The sequence below is a fragment of the Podarcis pityusensis genome (assembly GCF_964106645.2).
Source record: "Podarcis pityusensis genome assembly, chromosome: 11".
NCBI classification, from domain to species: Eukaryota; Metazoa; Chordata; class Lepidosauria; order Squamata; family Lacertidae; genus Podarcis; species Podarcis pityusensis.
Genome location: NC_138036.1, coordinates 47,388,648 through 47,406,270, shown reverse-complemented (window position 1 = coordinate 47,406,270; position 17,623 = coordinate 47,388,648). Strand labels below are relative to the sequence as shown.

Genomic DNA, 17,623 nt, shown 5'->3' with positions numbered 1-17,623 from the left:
GAAGTAAGGTTACAGAGAACCAGGCAGAGGGCCTTCTCAGTAGTGGTGCCCACCCTGTGGAATGCCCTCACACCAGATGTCAAGGAAATAAACAACTACAGTGGTACCTTGGGTTACATACGCATCAGGTTACAGACGCTTCAGGTTACAGACTCCGCTAACCCAGAAATATTACCTCGGGTTAAGAATTTTGCTTCAGGATGAGAACAGAAATCGTGCTCCGGCGGGGTGGCAGCAGCAGGAGGCCCCATTAGCTAAAGTGGTGCTTCAGGTTAAGAACAGTTTCAGGTTAAGAACGGACCTCTGGAACAAATTAAGTACTTAACCTGAGGTACCACTGTACTGCCCAGCAGTCTGCAGCCACCTTCCATTAGTTTTTCCAATGAGGGCATTTTCACTCCATCTCTTTCCAGTTTATCATGCTTCTGTTAGTTCCTTCAATCACATTTGTGTTTTTGGCAGTCATCTCAATCACTTCCACCTTATTAGTGAACTAGTTTGGTGTTTTAAAAAAATTGATATACAGTAAATGGAAGCCAGTCTTTTGTTCATAAACAAAAATGTCCAAATATTGGTTCCTTCAAAACAACTTCTTTGTTTTGCAGCAATTTCTAACTTGTCTCCATGATTTCTTGCAGGGTGTTTTGATATCTCTGTTGTCAATTCCCACCTCACTTTGCCATTCCTGAAAACTTCACATACCCTTATAAGTATCATCAGTTATTTTAAAAATCATCTGCCCCATTCTTGCTGGGGGATTCCCTTTTAAAATTTTTGTATAGCTTTATATAAAGAAATATTGCATTTAATCTAAAGCATGTGGATTATGAACATGATATCCTTTATTGCAACAGTTCACCAAAACCAAGAGCTCATCCATACTCGCTTAGAAAATCCAGATTTCCAATCGTCGCTTTGTCCTCACACTGCCCAGAACCAAGTGGTTTGTATACGGGCTATTTTTAAAACCCAGATCTTCTGTGTCCATCTCCCCCTTATTTATCATTAATATCTTCACCTCTAACCCTGTCTCCATGGAAACTGCTCTTACCTATTGAAGTGAGCATGCTCAACGGAACCTTTTTTCTCCGCCTCCAAGACATGCACAAATTAATCTGCAGATCTGTTTATTGGAAAATAAAATAAATTCCCTAACAACCATATGTGCACAAAGCGAGTGATGTGCAGTTTAACACTTTATTGACACCAGAGGACTCAAGGGATAGGATCGATATTAGTGCATGTTAAAAAAAAGTTTGTTTGGTTTTTTAAAAAGAGTGTTTCATTAATGTTATAGTAAGGCAACATCAATCAATTTCAACACAACTTTAAATGCTTATATTGGTCACATAAAAGAAAATAAAGGAGCAAGGAAATTGTCAAATAACTAAATCATTGAATACATTGCCAAGGCCTCAACTATCCATGACATAGCATCTCCATAAGTAAGCATTGATAGCTGGAGGTCTCACATTAACATCACTTCTATTTGCATAGCTGATATATGATTGTGTTTAGTTTGGCTTCTAACAACCCTTTTGTTGTTGTTGTTATTAAATGCTTGGCAAGAGACAGATCCCAAACTTTTTTAATGCTCTTGGGTTGGATCCAGAGCTTGCGTTTAATAGAACTCTACTAGCTAGATGCTCCATTAGGAGGAAGAGGTGGTTTTCAACCAATGCTTTCCCCCCTATTCCTCTGCCCAAAATCCATTCTGGTGGTGATAGAGAGAACTGCCAGAAGAAGAAGGGGCCGCCAGAATCACTGCTGACCCATCCTCCTGCAGGTAAAGGGTAAAGGTAAAGGGACCCCTGAGCATTAGGTCCAGTCGTGACCGACTCTGGGGTTGCAGCACTCGTCTCGCTTTATTGGCCGAGGGAGCCGGCGTACAGCTTCCGGGTCATGTGGCCAGCATGACTTAGCCGCTTCTGATGAACCAGAGCAGTGCACGGAAACGCCATTTACCTTCCCGCTGGAGCTGTACCTATTTATCTCACCCCGTCGCGGGGATTCGAACCGCCGACCTTCTGATCGGCAAGTCCTAGGCTCTGTGGTTTAACCCACAGCGTCACCTGCGTCCTGAAGGTGGGGACATCTAATTAGCTGACAGGGCGCATGAATGTAGCCAGGGTTTTCGTTGGGACGGCAGGACATTGTTAGGGGGGACAGGACTTTCGGTAGTGGGGGGCAGAACCGATGTGATTGGTCAGTTAAGTATTTTTATTGTTTTACTTGATCTGGGAGGGGGGCTAAGCACCCCTTGGCTATGCCCATGACAGGGATCCTTTGCGCAGTCTCAAAATGGAAGGAGACCTTCCTTCATGGAGACAGGTGTCCAATCTTTGGGTATTTGAAATTCTCCCGAGAGAGGCAGAAAGTAGACAGGGAGCAGATAAACATGGTTTATTGTTAAGCAAGACTTATCTTGCTAGCTTTGGAGCGGTGGTACATCCTATAATTAGAGTACTAAAGTGGGGTTCCAAATACTCTTTTTCTTGAAAAATAGCAATACACACACATCCTGAGCCTAAGATGGAGGCGTTCACAGCATTAACACCCCAAGAAGGTCTTGTTTCCCCCATTCCTGCAGCCTTGGATTCAAACAGAACCCAACCATCACTCTGTCTCTCACTCTCCCCAGCTTGCTGCTTTTCTTCTAGCTCACACCACTCTCAAATATCTGTTCTTAACTCTGGCTTTGTCCTTCTAATGATCCATGAGTTGATCCATTTGCCGCCCTCGCACAGATCTCCTTCCTTTGTTCCCCTCAATGGCCCATCACCTAGGCAATCACTTCCCCAGGAGGCTAACCTGGCTATTCTGATAATTAGAAGGGGGCCCAGGCATTAGAAGGGTCTCAGCATACAGCCTACTCCCCACCGCCAACTCATAACAATAAAATAATTGAGGTAATACTTTGAACTTACCATGAAGTTACTCAGAAGCATCCACTGCATTCATTTGTACAGCTTCAGAGAGAAATCACTTTTTATTCTGAAGTGTAGCTTGCTTTTCTTCTGGGGTACAAGCAGCTGCAATGCAAGCTTCAAAGCAGCTGCCAGCTGTAGAAATGGCTTTCTACTGCTCATGCGTATCGTTTTCTTGGATTGTGGCCAATATCAGGGTAGCGCAAGTAATGTGAAACCTTGATACATAAAGCTCAAAAGTGCGTAATAGGCAGGAGCAGCAACAAATACATGAAAATACAGTGGTACCTCAGGTTAAGTACTTAATTCGTTCTGGAGGTCTGTACTTAACCTGAAACTGTTCTTAACCTGAAGCACCACTTTAGCTAATGGGGCCTCCTGCTGCTGCTGCGCCGCCAGAGCACGATTTCTGTTCTCATCCTGAAGCAAAGTTCTTAACCTGAAGCACTATTTCTGGGTTAGTGGAGTGTGTAAACTGAAGTGTATGTAACTTGAAGCGTATGTAACCCGAGGTACAACTGTAATCAGAAAGTTCAAAACTCTAGGCAGGAGATAAAAGGTAAAGGAGCCCTGACAGTTAAGTCCAGTCACGAACGACTCTGGGGTTGCAGCGCTCATCTCGCTTTACTGGCTGAGCGAGCCGGCGTTTGTCCACAGACAGTTTTTCCGGGTCATGTGGCCAGCATGACTAAGCCGCTTCTGGCGAAACCAGAGCAGCGCACGGAAGCACTCTTTACCTTCCCACCGGAGCGGTACCTATTTATCTACTTGCACTTTGACATGCTTTCGAACTGCTAGGTTGGCAGGAGCTGGGACCGATCAATGGGAGTTCACCCTGTCATGGGGATTCAAACCGCCAACCTTCCGATCGGCAAGCCCTAGGCTCAGTGGTTTAGACCACAGTGCCACCCACGTCCCATGTACAACAGAAGCTTACCCTGTTGCGGAGGCAGGAGATAATATGCTGCAATTGAAAGAGCAGCTACAATACATTCCATACTCATGTACGTGCTGATTAAATCAGTGTACTTTTCAGTGGAGTGCCTCATTGTCGGATGTGTGTGACTGCTTTTGAAATAAATTCAGAAACACGGAAGTACCCAGGCTGGAAGCGCAAATACAACTGGGTAAATATTAATCAACTCTCCTTTTTAAAAATAAATAAATATGGAAGACGGTAACTTTCTGCCTCTTATGCTCATATTACTTCTGTGGGTCTCTGGTCTTGGTTTGGCAGCCCAAATGTATACAGCCAAAATTGGGCATTTTTCAGTTCTATTGATTTCAGTGGAAGAGTTCAACACATCCTTACGTCTATTTCACTGGAATCAATGGAACCCAAAACTACTTAATTAATCATGCCTATATATATTTTTAAGGCACCAGTTTGGTACCTCTGGATATGCTTTTCAGGTCTTCCCTACATTCTGGTTGATTTCAGCAAAAGCTCTTGAGAAAAAAACAGCAGTAAGTGGGTGAATTCTGTGGAAATGAAGGTCACTTCCAGGCCTGTTTATTGAGCATTCATCCTGATTTCTTTGCACAAAAGCTATATGATTATCTTCTGCACATTTGTTCAGATTTGTTTGTGCAGAGGATATGTGACATTGCATCAAGAAAATGTTAAGCCACACCTTCTAGTCCATTTTCTGGTCACTTAAAGTAAAGGTTAAGGGACCCCTGACCATTGGGTCCAGTCGTGACCGATTCTGGGGTTGTGGCGCTCATCTCGCTTTATTGGCCGAGGGATCCGGCGTACAGCTTCCGGGTCATGTGGCCAGTATGACTAAGCCGCTTCTGGCGAACCAGAGCAACACACAGAAACGCCATTTACCTTCCCGCTGGAGCGGTACCTATTTATCTACTTGCACTTTGATGTGCTTTCGAACTGCTAGGTTGGCAGGAGCTGGGACCGAACAATGGGAGCTCACCCCGTCGCGGGCATTCGAACCGCCAACCTTCTGATCAGCAAGTCCTAGGCTCTCTGGTTTAACACTTACCTTATCGCAAAAATTCTGATTTCTCTTTTTCTATTTGGGGGGAACTGGATGTGTTCTACAAGAGTGCCAGGGTGTGCAATCTACTTTAACTGTACAACCAAAGCCTTTTGAATATAGCAGGTCACCTTTTTCCAAAACATGGAGCTTAACGTGCAGATATCACGCGGCACTGAGGTAAAGCCCTGCTATTATTTCCAGTAATCCTTTGATAGAAATGATATTTTTTTTAAAAGATAAGAATTAAAAGATTAGGACTGAGAACCACCCACATACGTCAACCCTGTCCCATCCAGCTACAACAGGAGAAGACCAAAACAACAACTGGTTGAAAAGAGGGGGATGTGGCCTATAGGAAACCTTGGGCAATTTTAAATGTCTTGGGGAGGCAGGAGAGGGGACGTCTGGAAGGGATGGCATAGATGCAAGGCGAAAGGGGACAGATAATCAGCAAAGCAGTGGCACTGACAGGTTTGTGGCAGAAACCACGTACTGGTTCTCTGTTTTTTTTCTTTTTTTAAAATGATATTTATTAAGGTTTCAAAGAAAAGAATTACATAAATAAAAAGAAAAAAATACAAAAATAAAAATAAAAGGAAAATACAAAATACAGAAAAAAGGTAAAAAACACTTTAAAAAATATATCAGTCTTTCCATGCCTTACATTCATTTCCTTGCTTCCCGGACCTCCTCACACCTCCCTTTTTTGTATTCCAATTCAGTTAGTTAATTCAGCAATTTCTTTCCCTCTTTGTTTTTATCTTAATCCTTTAGCTTAATATTTTATAACTTTGGATTCTCACCTGTTAACAGTCCATTTTTACATACACCTTTATAGCATTACTGCTTAAACCACTTAAGTTCATTCTGACATCATTCTAACATTCATTAATTTTGCAATATTTCTGTAAATAGTCTTTAAATTTCTTCCAATCTTCTTCCACCGACTCTTCTCCCTGGTCTCGGATTCTGCCAGTCATTTCCGCCAATTCCATGTAGTCCATCACCTTCATCTGCCATTCTTCCAGAGTGGGTAAATCTTGTGTCTTCCAATACTTTGCAATAAGTATTCTTGCTGCTGTTGCGGCGTACATAAAGAAACTATTCTTCTTTCTTTATGTACCACGTACTGGTTCTGTGAACCAGTAAGCCTAAATAGCCACATCCTTGTGCACATTACTGACTCAAAACACAGCAAGGCCATTTGCCCCATTGCCTTTCAAGTTGCATTTTTAGATTGCTGTACAGAAAAGGAAGGGGACAGGGATATCTTCGCTCAAGGCACATTGCCTTATTTGTTTCCCCGTGCTCGCAAACTCCTATCCAACAGTGTTGTCATCTGCGCATACACAACACGTCTGAATGTAGACCCCACAGCTGAACCGCAACCTAAGTTTTCATATTGGATAGAAGCTGGTTTGAGGGGAAAGGCATCAAACAAGGGTGTTTCTCAAGAAACTATAGGATACATATGGATTGTGGCTGATGCCATGTGTACTTGGCTTGACATACCAGTGATGGGAGCGCAGCGAAGCCGGAGTAAATGGTAATGTGTACACAGCCAAAGTTGCCACTCCAAGAATAGGATAGGGGAGTCAAATGAAGTCTGGAGGAGGAATCTATAGCTATTCCAGTCATGTGGGAGGCACTTATAAGCAGCCTCTCTGGTTTAAGCAAACCTGTCTCTGCCCCCCAAACTCAATGTCTTGGGATCCCATTGGCTTTATGGAGATGAGAGCCTTAACCCCTTATGACTACTATCATTGCTCCTCCACGGTACAAGCAACTGGAGGGCTTGAGATGACAACCCCCCTTCCCACTTACCAGGAAAACCCTAAAAAGGAATCAGAAGAGAAGAAAATTAAAACTGAATCCTTAAGGAATTACCGTTGGGGAGGGGGAGGAATCAGCCTCTGATTAGATGCCTCAGTTGCCAGGATTGGGCCTGAGGAGGGATGTTGAGACAGTACCCACTGATTCAACTTGGAGAGATTAATAATAATAATAATAATAATGATACTAATAAATATTTTATTTATACCCCGCCCATCTGGCTGAGTTTCCCCAGCCACTCTGGGCAGCTTCCAACAAAATATTAAAATACAACCTTGTGAGCTGCTGTCTTCTGGAGTGAGTGATGGAAGAATGGTTGGCGTCCTCTTACCAGGGGATAGTTGTTGAAATATAGCAATCCAATTGGGTATTCCTTCTGCCACTGCCTTTGCATCTAACTATTAAAAACTGTTCTAGTTAAGGGAACTCTTTCTGACAGGTGCATGGCCATAATTTACTTTTTAAAGACAACATTGCCACGTTGGTACCACTAATCACTTTACATGCTCAGGAACGCCAGAACCTACTTTGTCCTAGGATGAATGGGAAATGGCTGCAATCCAGTGCACAGTTAAGCATGCTTAACTCCCATTGTGCCCCTTTTCTTTCCGTGGGACTTAAGCATGCTTAATTGTGCACTGGATTGCTGCCAATGCCTCATCCTGGATCCTATTCAAGAAAACACAATAACCAACTCTGCTCCGATTATAAAACAGAGCACAAATAATGAGAGATCTCTTTACTTCATATATACCTCGAACAGCAACGTGCCTTTTGATCACCCTGGCTTCTGTGATCTAAATTGGTCATGGAAAACTAGTGATTTGTGAAGTGCAGCATCATTTATTGTCACAGAAATTAGGTTCATATGCATCTTCATTCTCTACAAGGAAGAACAAGACCTTTTAATGTAATACTGACTGTGGGGATTATAAGCACTATAGCACAGCCAAGGACATTTATTGTGAATCATTTATCTGAAGGGGGAGGGGTGGAATAAATTCTTGTAGATTAAACAGATAAATAGGGTTTTAAACAAGATGCTGGGAGAATGTGCATGTTAGTTGTCTCTGATGAAGAAAAATCAATGCGGATTTTGCTAATGTATCCAGTTATTTGAGGAAAGACCTAATTGAAAGTAAAAAGGTAAAGGGACCCCTGACCATTAGGCCCAGTCGTGGCCAACTCTGGGGTTGCGGCGCTCATCTCGCTTTATTGGCCGAGGGAGCCGGCGTACAGCTTCCGGGTCATGTGGCCAGCATGACTAAGCTGCTTCTGGCAAACCACAGCAGCACACGGAAACACCGTTTGCCTTCCTGCTGCAGCGGTACCTATTTATCTACTTGCACTTTGACGTGCTTTCGAACTGCTAGGTTGGCAGAAGCAGGGACCGAGCAACGGGAGCTCACCCCATCGCGGGGATTTGAACTGCCGACCTTCTGATCGGCAAGTCCTAGGCTCTGTGATTTAACCCACAGCACCACCCGCATCCCTAATTCAAGGTAGCTTTCAATTTTAAAACACTATCGAACTGCAGAAAGTAACAGTAAAAGCAACAGAGTAAACCAGGGACGCTGACTTGCCCCCCACATTGAGGGGGCTCAGTGTCACAGGATTCGTCCCGTCTTCACCCGGTGGGCCAGCGCTGGCCTGGCGGCAACAGGGGCCGTGGAGGGCGAAAACTGCCCACCTCTTGCCCCCCACCCAATGGGCCAGCGCTGGCCTGGGGGCGGTGGGGGATTGTGACCCCCTCAATATTGGGGAGGGCTCGCCCCCCTTGCCCAGAAATATTGCCCAGAAATATTGAGGGGGCTGGAGCCCCTTCTGCCCCCATATTTGGCACCCCTGGAAGAAACATAAACAAAGGCCTTAGCTAAAAAACATTTTTTGAAGAAGAAGAAAAATCACTAAAATAGTCGATGTCTACTTAAAAAGCCAAGGGATGCAGGTGGCGCTGTGGGTTAAACCACAGAGCCTAGGACTTGCTGATCAGGTGGTCGGTGGTTCGAATCCCCGCGACGGGGTGAGCTCCCGTTGCTCGGTCCCTGCTCCTGCCAACCTAGCAGTTCAAAAGCACATCAAAGTGCAAGTAGATAAATAGGTACCGCTCCAGCAGGAAGGTAAACGGCGTTTCCGTGTGCTGCTCTGGTTCGCCAGAAGCGGCTTAGTCATGCTGGCCACATGACCTGGAAGCTGTACGCCGGCTCCCTCGGCCAATAAAGCGAGATGAGCGCCGCAACTCCAGAGTCGGTCACGACTGGACCTAATGGTCAGGGGTCCCTTTACCTTTACCTTACTTAAAAAGCCAGTGATCAGAGCTGCTTTCCCCAGGTGTTTTGAACTATAACGCCCATCACTTCCAGCCACCTTGGGGCTGGTGAGGTTGTAGTCCAATATACCTGTAGGACTTCAGGTTGTGAAAGGCTGGTTTAGGGGGCCACATACATGCCCTTGAAGACACATCCCTGTTCAGTGCACTGCCACTGCCCAGAATGTGGCTTTTTGTCTTGTGCAAACTGCAGCACGGTGGCTGAGAGATCAAGGTTTTTGAGCAGAATTGTTCTCGATGGATAGGATAGCAAGTGATGGGAGCCTCTCATCCGTCACGCTAGATTGCAAGTGCGTTTTGACGTGATCCTGTTATGAGAAGCTACGCTGGCAACTGTAAACTGGAAGCGTCGAGAGAAGGCATGGTGCTATCCAGGGATTTGGGAAGACGTCAGTCATTTTGCGAATGCACGCAGCGCATTTTGTGGCGAGCCATTTCCAGAAGGTAGAATGTGGCGGAGGGGGCTGAGCTCAACACGAAGATCTGCACTATCGATGAGGTTGCCATCAGTGAGGGCTCTGTGTAGATCCGTGCGGTGTACATCCATAGTTTTTCAAGGTTGTACAATAATCCCTCTATATTCCTGTGCGCATCAAGCTGCTCAAATCATTCTTCATTTGTAATGTGAGCAGTGTTGACAAGACTGTTAGAGGACTCCTGTTTGATGATTTCTACTGCATTCCTCATTGTGAGTCTGACCCAATATGTATTTCTGCCTGAAAGATTTGGGGTATAAATCCTATTTTCATCTGTGTCCATGTTCCAGAATTTCCACACAGACAAAAAGACCTCCCCTTTTGGTAAGAAATGTAATTTGGTAAGATTTATTATAGCTATCTGGTAGTCACTGGAGTGTTACCCCAGGGAGCCTAATCAGATTGGTCTCGTTTACATGTGATACAGCAATAGTCTTTCCAAGTCTTATTTATTCATCCAGTGGAGTAACAGATACTCTTCATTTTGAGTGTGTAAAAATGTTCCATTTTTAGATGTTTCGTGATTTAAATTTTAAATCCATACTGTTTTCACATAGTGCTACAAATAGTCTGACTTAGTTTATAGGTTATTTTGCTTTAAAAATATATATACGGTATATATCAGGCTACACACCCCAAATTAGTGACACACCAGGAGTCATTGCCAACCTTATGCTGCAATGGAGTCTGTGTGGGGCTCCCTCTGAAGGCAGAATCCTGCAGCCTGCCTTCTGCTGACATTACGTATGGATAGAATATTATGTCAATTTTATCTCATCTTGACTAGTTGCTGATAAGTCTCTGAAAGCAGTTAAGACTGTTAGTACTTACCTCTGTATAAAGTAGGTCCATCACACCTAATGGAATACCCACCCCGAAATACCTTGACATCTTATGAAGAAGCCATGCCCTGTGTGCCATCAATAATAATAATAATAATAATAATAATAATAATAATAATACTTATACCCCACCAATCTGGCCGGGCCTCCCCAGCCACTCTGGGCGGCTTCCAACAGGATATTAAAAACACAATAAAACATTGAAAATTAAAAACTTCCCTAAGCAGGGCTGCCTTCAAAGGTCTTCTAAAAGTCAGATACAGTGGTACCTTGGGTTAAGTACTTAATTCGTTCCGGAGGTCCGTTCTTAACCTGAAACTGTTCTTAACCTGAAGCACCACTTTAGCTAATGGGGCCTCCTGCTGCCGCACCACCAGAGCACGATTTCTGTTCTCATCCTGAAGCAAAGTTCTTAACCTGAAGCACTATTTCTGGGTTAGTGGAGTCTGTAACCTGAAGCGTATGTAACCCAAGGTACCACTGTAGTTGTTTATTTCCTTGACATCTGGTGTGAGGGCATTCCACAGGGTGGGCACCACTACTGAGAAGGCCCTCTGCCTGGTTCTCTGTAACCTTACTTCTCGCATTGAGGGAACCACCAGAAGGCCCTCTGCGCTGGACCTCAGTCAGTTATTTCAAAAAGTAAATACCAGGAAAACCCCAAAAGTTGTTGAGCTATTTTTTAGGAAGACCCCCACAATTGTTGCACTTGCCTACAATCCAGAAAAAGTCCGGATATGCTCCCAGCAATGAACCACCTGGCTGAAATTGAGGGTGCTTGAATCGGAGCTTTCCAAATTTTTCATGTTGGTGACCCATTTTGGACATGCATCATTTTCACGTCACATTAATTCCATTTTACTAGCAAATCGGAGGTTAGACTAAACCCTTTCCAGTCCTAGGAGGAGTGTGGGGAGCGTTCGTGCGACACACCTACACACTGCAGCCGACACACGAACGTGTCGCGACACACAGTTTGGAAAGCTCCGGTTTAAATGCATTACCATGTGTTTAATTCTGGAATGTTTCCCAGTAACTCTTGTGTAACTTTGGTCACATGGGAGGTATCCTATTTCATTCTTCTTTTTGTTTTGTGTGTGAGTGACTTGCCTGTACTAGCTGCATCTCCATGAACACTGAAGAAGAGAAGGGTTTGGCTTTGGATTTGACATCCCGCTTTATCCCCCAAAGGAGTCTCAAAGCGGCTAACATTCTCCTTTCCCTTCCTCCCCCACAACAAACACTCTGTGAGGTGAGTGGGGCGGAGAGACTTCAGAGAAGTGTGTGTTAGGATATTTCCGTTCCACCTTAAAAGGGAGCAGGCTGTGAGTCACAGAGTCTGCGTATTTCCTGTTCACAGGATGTTTATGTTTTCTGTTGCTTTCGTTTTCTCTCTGTGTCGCAGACACTAAAGCAGTCAGTCATGTTTTTCTGTGTTCTGATCAACACTGAATAAACTTGTAAATAATGCTCTCCTGAGTGCAACTTTTGGCTGTGCTAATTGCTGATAGAGCGTGCATGAGCTCGAGAATGTGGCAAGATATTTTCTAGAAACTCATGTCGCTGCGTGCCTACGGGAGGTCGATGGATCGTCCGGCAGACGGCTTGGGGGCCTTGATGGACTTTATCTCCCTGGCAGTATCCCAACAACAGGTTATGGGCCCAGATTCACAGCATTTACAGGAGAGTAAGACTGCGACAGACTGCGTTGAGAGGTATGTGGAAGAAAAGCGAAAGTGAGGCTTTTCTGTTTGCCGCGGCAAGAGCTTTTGATGTCCGGCAGGCCTAATTGGATTTGGGAGCCGCGCCAAAGGCTTCGTGATTAATGGGAGCAGAGATAAGACGTCTCTGAAGTGAATAAGACTCACGGCTCAAATAGAAACCTGGAATGGAGTTTTTCCAAGCTTCTGAGGCTGCTGAGTGCCCAAAGCTAAATCGGCACAATTATGGGACCTGGGCTGTGTGGTGTGAGAGCTTGCTGCGTCAGTTTGAAGTGTGGCATACTGTGTCTGAAGCCCCTCCAGTTCCTCTGACAGATAGATGGGAGGCCGAAAATTCGAAGGCGATAGACATACTAGTCTTGTCCGTCTCTCTGGAGGAAATTAAGACGCTTGCTGGCAATGTGACTGCACGTAAGATGTGGCATGCTTTGAAAGTAGCCCATCTGCCAGTCATCCCAGCCCAGAGCTTGACTGCATCGGAGGTCCTGGCTGTTTCCCAGAATGCGAGTGAATGCAGGGATGCCGAGGGCACCGGTTGCAAGCTGCAGGGGGAGCTGACTGTCACGTCATCCCAGGCAGCATTCCAGCCTCCAGGGGGAGCCAAGGAGTCGGCAGCTGAGAGCTCTGTTTCTCGTGGGAGCCAAGGTCATCGCCTTTGCAGAGGCCGGAAGGGCAAAGGTAAACAGAGGCAGACGCCTGCAGATGGCCAGAAGCAGAGGGAGGGTGAAGAGCCCACGCCAGAGGAAAACAAGGCGTTGTTTGCTGGCACAGCTTCACCAAAGGCTAAAGCAAGTCTGATGACCAGGAGCAGGGGGGCAAGCTGCAAAAGCCCACGCCAGTGGAAAACAAGGTTTTGTTTGCTGGCACAGCCTCACCAAAGGCTAAAGGCAAGTCTGATGGCCAGGAGCAGGGGGGCAAGCTGCAAAAGCCCACACCGGTGGAAAACAAGGTTTTGCTTGCTGCAAAGACTGCTCCGAAGGCCAAAGCCAGGTTTGTTGTTGATTCAGGCTGTACCCGCCATGTCTCAAAAGACCGCCATCTCTTTATCTCCTTCAAACCTCAAGAAGGTGAGATCCACCTGGCTGACGGAAAGACGTTGCGAATCGCAGGAGTCGGGACTGTGAAACTGGCAAGTCTGCACACTACCATCAGAGATGTACTTTATGTTCCAGGTGCTGCAGACAATTTGCTCAGTGTCCCACAGCTTACTGGGCGTGGTTTTGAGATTTCCTTCAAGAGGAGCGTCTGTGTCATCAGAAAAGGCAAAGAGGACATTTTGCATGCAAAGTTTATGGATGGCTTGTTCTGTATAACTTATGACGACAATGGTGCTGTTGTGTCTAATGCTGATTCTTGTTGTGTTGCACAAACTAACAAAGTTCTTCATGCAGGATGCATTCACGATGCACATCGAAGGTTTTGCCATCTCTCTTGGAAGGCACTGGCCAAGATGCCAGAGGTGGTTGAGGGTTTGAACATCAAACCCTGTAAGTTTCACATGAAATGTGTATCTTGTGCAGAGAACAAGGTGAAGGTTGCTCCAAAAGGCAAGGAGTCTAGCAGGCAGGCTTCCAAACCCTACCAGCTAGTGCATGCAGACCTGGTTGGTCCACTTGCGCCCTCTTTGGGTGGAGCAAGGTACTTCATGGTTCTAATTGATTCTTTTTCCAGGTACATTCATGTGTTTATGCTCGAGCAGAAATCACAAGCATTTCCAAAGTTCAAGGCATTCTGTGCTTGGTTGGAGAATGTTCACGGTAAACGTATTGGCTGTCTGTTTACTGATCGAGGCGGGGAGTTCACTTCTCAGCAGTTTGAAGCTTTCCTGACTGAGAAGGGAATCCAGCATGACTTGTCAACGCCTAGATCACCATGGATGAATGGGCTTGCGGAGCGAGCAAATCAAACGTTGCTGCAAGGAATGAAAACATTGTTGCATGATGCCAGTCTCCCTGATAAGTATTGGGGGGAGGCTCTGTCAAATTTTGCTTACACTTATAATCGCAGATTGTCATCACCTATTGGTTGTACCCCCTATGAGAAGATGTTTGGTAAGAAACCCAACATCAAACACATGAGAATCTTTGGTTCTGACATGTGGGTACACACCCCACAGAGCAACAAGCTTGGGAAGCGTGGGGCACATGGTTTGTTCATGGGGTACGAAAAAGGTGCATACAGGGTATGGATGACCAACTCTAAATCCATTAAGTTCACAAAGAGTGTTGAGTACAATCCTAAGTGGGGGGAAAATGTGGGAATTTTCCAGAGTTACCCAGAGGAGGATGAAGGTGATGTCAAAGAAGCAGCTAAAGCTGAGGAAGCTGCTAAGGATGATGATGACGATGATGATCAGAGTTCGGATTCCAGTTCAGTGGGCGGCGCTGCTGCTGGTGTCAGTGACAGTGATGACACAGCAGACTACAAGAGCGCAAAGGCCTCAGTCAGACCATCTGATGCGTCTGACAACGAACTGGAGGAACCACTGTTCACCATTGGTCACTTTTCTCCTAAGAAGGAGGAGATGAGTCCAGAAGACTTGCGTCTAGTACGCAGATCTGAGAGAGCCACGAAGGGCAGACCTCCAAAGAGATTTGCTGATGAGTTTGCTAAGACAGCAACTGCTGTTCTTAGTAGCTCAGAGAAGGTGTGGGAACCTTCAAGCTTCAAAGAGGTTCAGGAGTTAACCTCTAAAGATGCTGAGCCTTGGCTTAATGCCATGAAGGCTGAAGTTGATTCCTTGAATAGGAACCAAACTTGGGAACTGGTACCGATAGTCCCAGGGATGAGACTGGTTGGCAGCAAATGGGTCTTCAAGGCCAAGACAGACCAGAATGGCAAGGTTGTCAGACACAAAGCCAGATTGGTTGCCAGAGGTTTTTCACAGGTACCAGGACAGGATTACCACGAGACCTACTCACCCACCGTCAAATATGAGAGCATTCGGCTGATGCTCAAGATAGCTGCAGAGGAGAAACTGCATGTTTCCCATCATGACATTAATACAGCTTTTTTGTACGGAAGTTTGGAGGAGGAGCTGTTTATACTTCCACCAGACAGGATGCAGATACAGAAGGGAATGGTCTGTAAACTGCGGAAATCCTTATATGGTCTCAAGCAGAGTGCTAGGTGTTGGAACACAAAACTCACTGAGACATTGCTTTCTCTAGGTTTTCACCAGGGCAAAGCTGATCCATGTGTGTTTGTCAAGGAGGAGGGGCAAAACAAACTGTATTGTTTATGTTTTGTTGATGATCTTCTGATGTTTTGGAAGAATCAGGCTTTGTACCAAAGCACCCTAGCTCAGCTGAAGGAGCACTTTGACATGAAGGATCTTGGTGAGGTATCCAACTATCTTTCTCTGCAGGTGGACAGGGACCAGTCAGGTAATTTTCTGGTACACCAAACACAGAAAATTGCTGATGTATTAACCAGGTTGACTTTGGTTGATGCAAACCCAGCAGACACACCGATGGTGACAGGTTACCAGGTAGACAGTACTGCTGAAGCGTTTTCTGACACAACGCTGTACAGATGCATTCTAGGCAAGTTGAATTTCATTGCTAGATGCTCAAGACCTGACATAGCTGTAAGCTGTAACCTGCTTAGCAGACATGCTAACAATCCTACTGTTCAGGATTGGAAAGCTCTGAAGCGCATAGCCCGCTATTTGAAAGGGACTATGCACTACAGGCTGAGGTTCACCAGTCAGAAGACTGGAGGTCTTGAAATCTTTGCAGATGCAAGTTTTGGAAGTGACACCACGGATGGTACAAGCACTTCTGGAGTATGCTACATGTACAACCACTGTCTGTTTGACTGGTTGTGCAAAAAGCAGACGACAGTGAGCCTAAGTTCCTGTGAAGCAGAACTCAATGCTCTGTCATTTTCACTCATGGATTGTGAATGGTTGATGCAACTGTTTAAGGACATCAGAGTTTCTGTGAAATGTCCTGTACAAGTGTATCAAGACAATAGATCGTGTTTGGCTTTGCTGAACTCAGAGAGTTGCAAGCAAAGAACCAAGTACTTGCAGATTAAGCTACATCGTGCAAGAGAGTGTATTGAGAAAGGACTCATTCAGGTGTCCTACATGCCAGGAAATGAAATTCCTGCTGATCTGTTGTCTAAGGTTGTTAACAGAGAACAACTTAAGGTTTACGTACAAAGGTTGCAATTGGGTTGAACCACAGGTACTACAGGTTACACGGAAAGGGGGAGGATGTTAGGATATTTCCGTTCCACCTTAAAAGGGAGCAGGCTGTGAGTCACAGAGTCTGCGTATTTCCTGTTCACAGGATGTTTATGTTTTCTGTTGCTTTCGTTTTCTCTCTGTGTCGCAGACACTAAAGCAGTCAGTCATGTTTTTCTGTGTTCTGATCAACGCTGAATAAACTTGTAAATAATGCTCTCCTGAGTGCAACTTTTGGCTGTGCTAATTGCTGATAGAGCGTGCATGAGCTCGAGAATGTGGCAAGATATTTTCTAGAAACTCATGTCGCTGCGTGCCTACGGGAGGTCGATGGATCGTCCGGCAGACGGCTTGGGGGCCTTGATGGACTTTATCTCCCTGGCAGTATCCCAACAGTGTGACTACCCCAAGGTCACCCAGCAGCTGCATGTGGAGAAGCGGAGACGCGAACCTGGTTCACCAGATTACAGGTCTACAGCTCTTAACCACTACACCACACTGGCTCTCCGTGTTAGATAACTCTCTCCCTTAAGCGCAATAGAGGAGAGGAGAGCTACTGTATCTTTGTGAATGTATGTGACAGAAAGAAGTACGGAAGTTGATGTTCTCCCAAAGAAGCAGTAAGGAGAAGTCTACCGAAAGGAGGAAGTGGAAACCTCTCAGAAGGAACCGCATGGCCTAGGTGGGTCACATACAGAAGGCTGAGTGCAAGTACTAGAAAGAGAGAAAGAGACTGTTCATTCGAATGTTAAAGGAAGCAGCTGTAATCTTCAACTAGAAAAAACGAAGCCCATGCTTGGATAAGCATGTGAATGTAAATACAGTGGTACCTCGGGTTACATACACTTCAGGTTACATATGTTTCAGGTTACAGACTCCGCTAACCCAGAAATAGTGCTTCAGGTTAAGAACTTTGCTTCAGGATAAGAACAGAAATCATGCTCCGGTAGCACAGCAGCAGCAGGAGGCCCCATTAGCTAAAGTGGTGCTTCAGGTTAAGAACAGTTTCAGGTTAAGAACGGACCTCTGGAACGAATTAAGTACTTAACCTGAGGTACCACTTCGTTAGTTCTGCAAGTAAAGGCTTTTTGCTTTATCAAGTGTTTGGACGTTATTTTAATTTCAAAAAAAAGAAAAAGAAAATGCATGTGATTTGGCTTCCTACCTGCAGTTTAGTTACTCTGTCAACACTGAGCACCTCCCTGTTCAATTGTGATCTCTAAATGGTGGTCTTCCTTTGCAGGCAGAACTTCCTTACACACCGTAGTTTTATCTTCAGAAATGTTCCGCTGTTTTCACTGACATT

The 17,623-nt window shown here is 45.3% G+C and overlaps 2 long non-coding RNA genes across 2 annotated transcripts in view; both read left to right on the top strand.

Annotated features, from left to right (window-relative positions):
- LOC308458549 overlaps positions 1 to 17,623 on the top strand; it is a 436,164-nt gene that overhangs the window by 248,677 nt on the left and 169,864 nt on the right. The gene's annotated exons all lie outside the window — the stretch shown is intronic.
- Positions 2,287 to 4,108, top strand: LOC308458528. The gene is made up of 2 exons (XR_013977522.1): positions 2,287 to 3,211; positions 3,456 to 4,108. It is a non-coding gene; the product is annotated as an uncharacterized lncRNA (long non-coding RNA).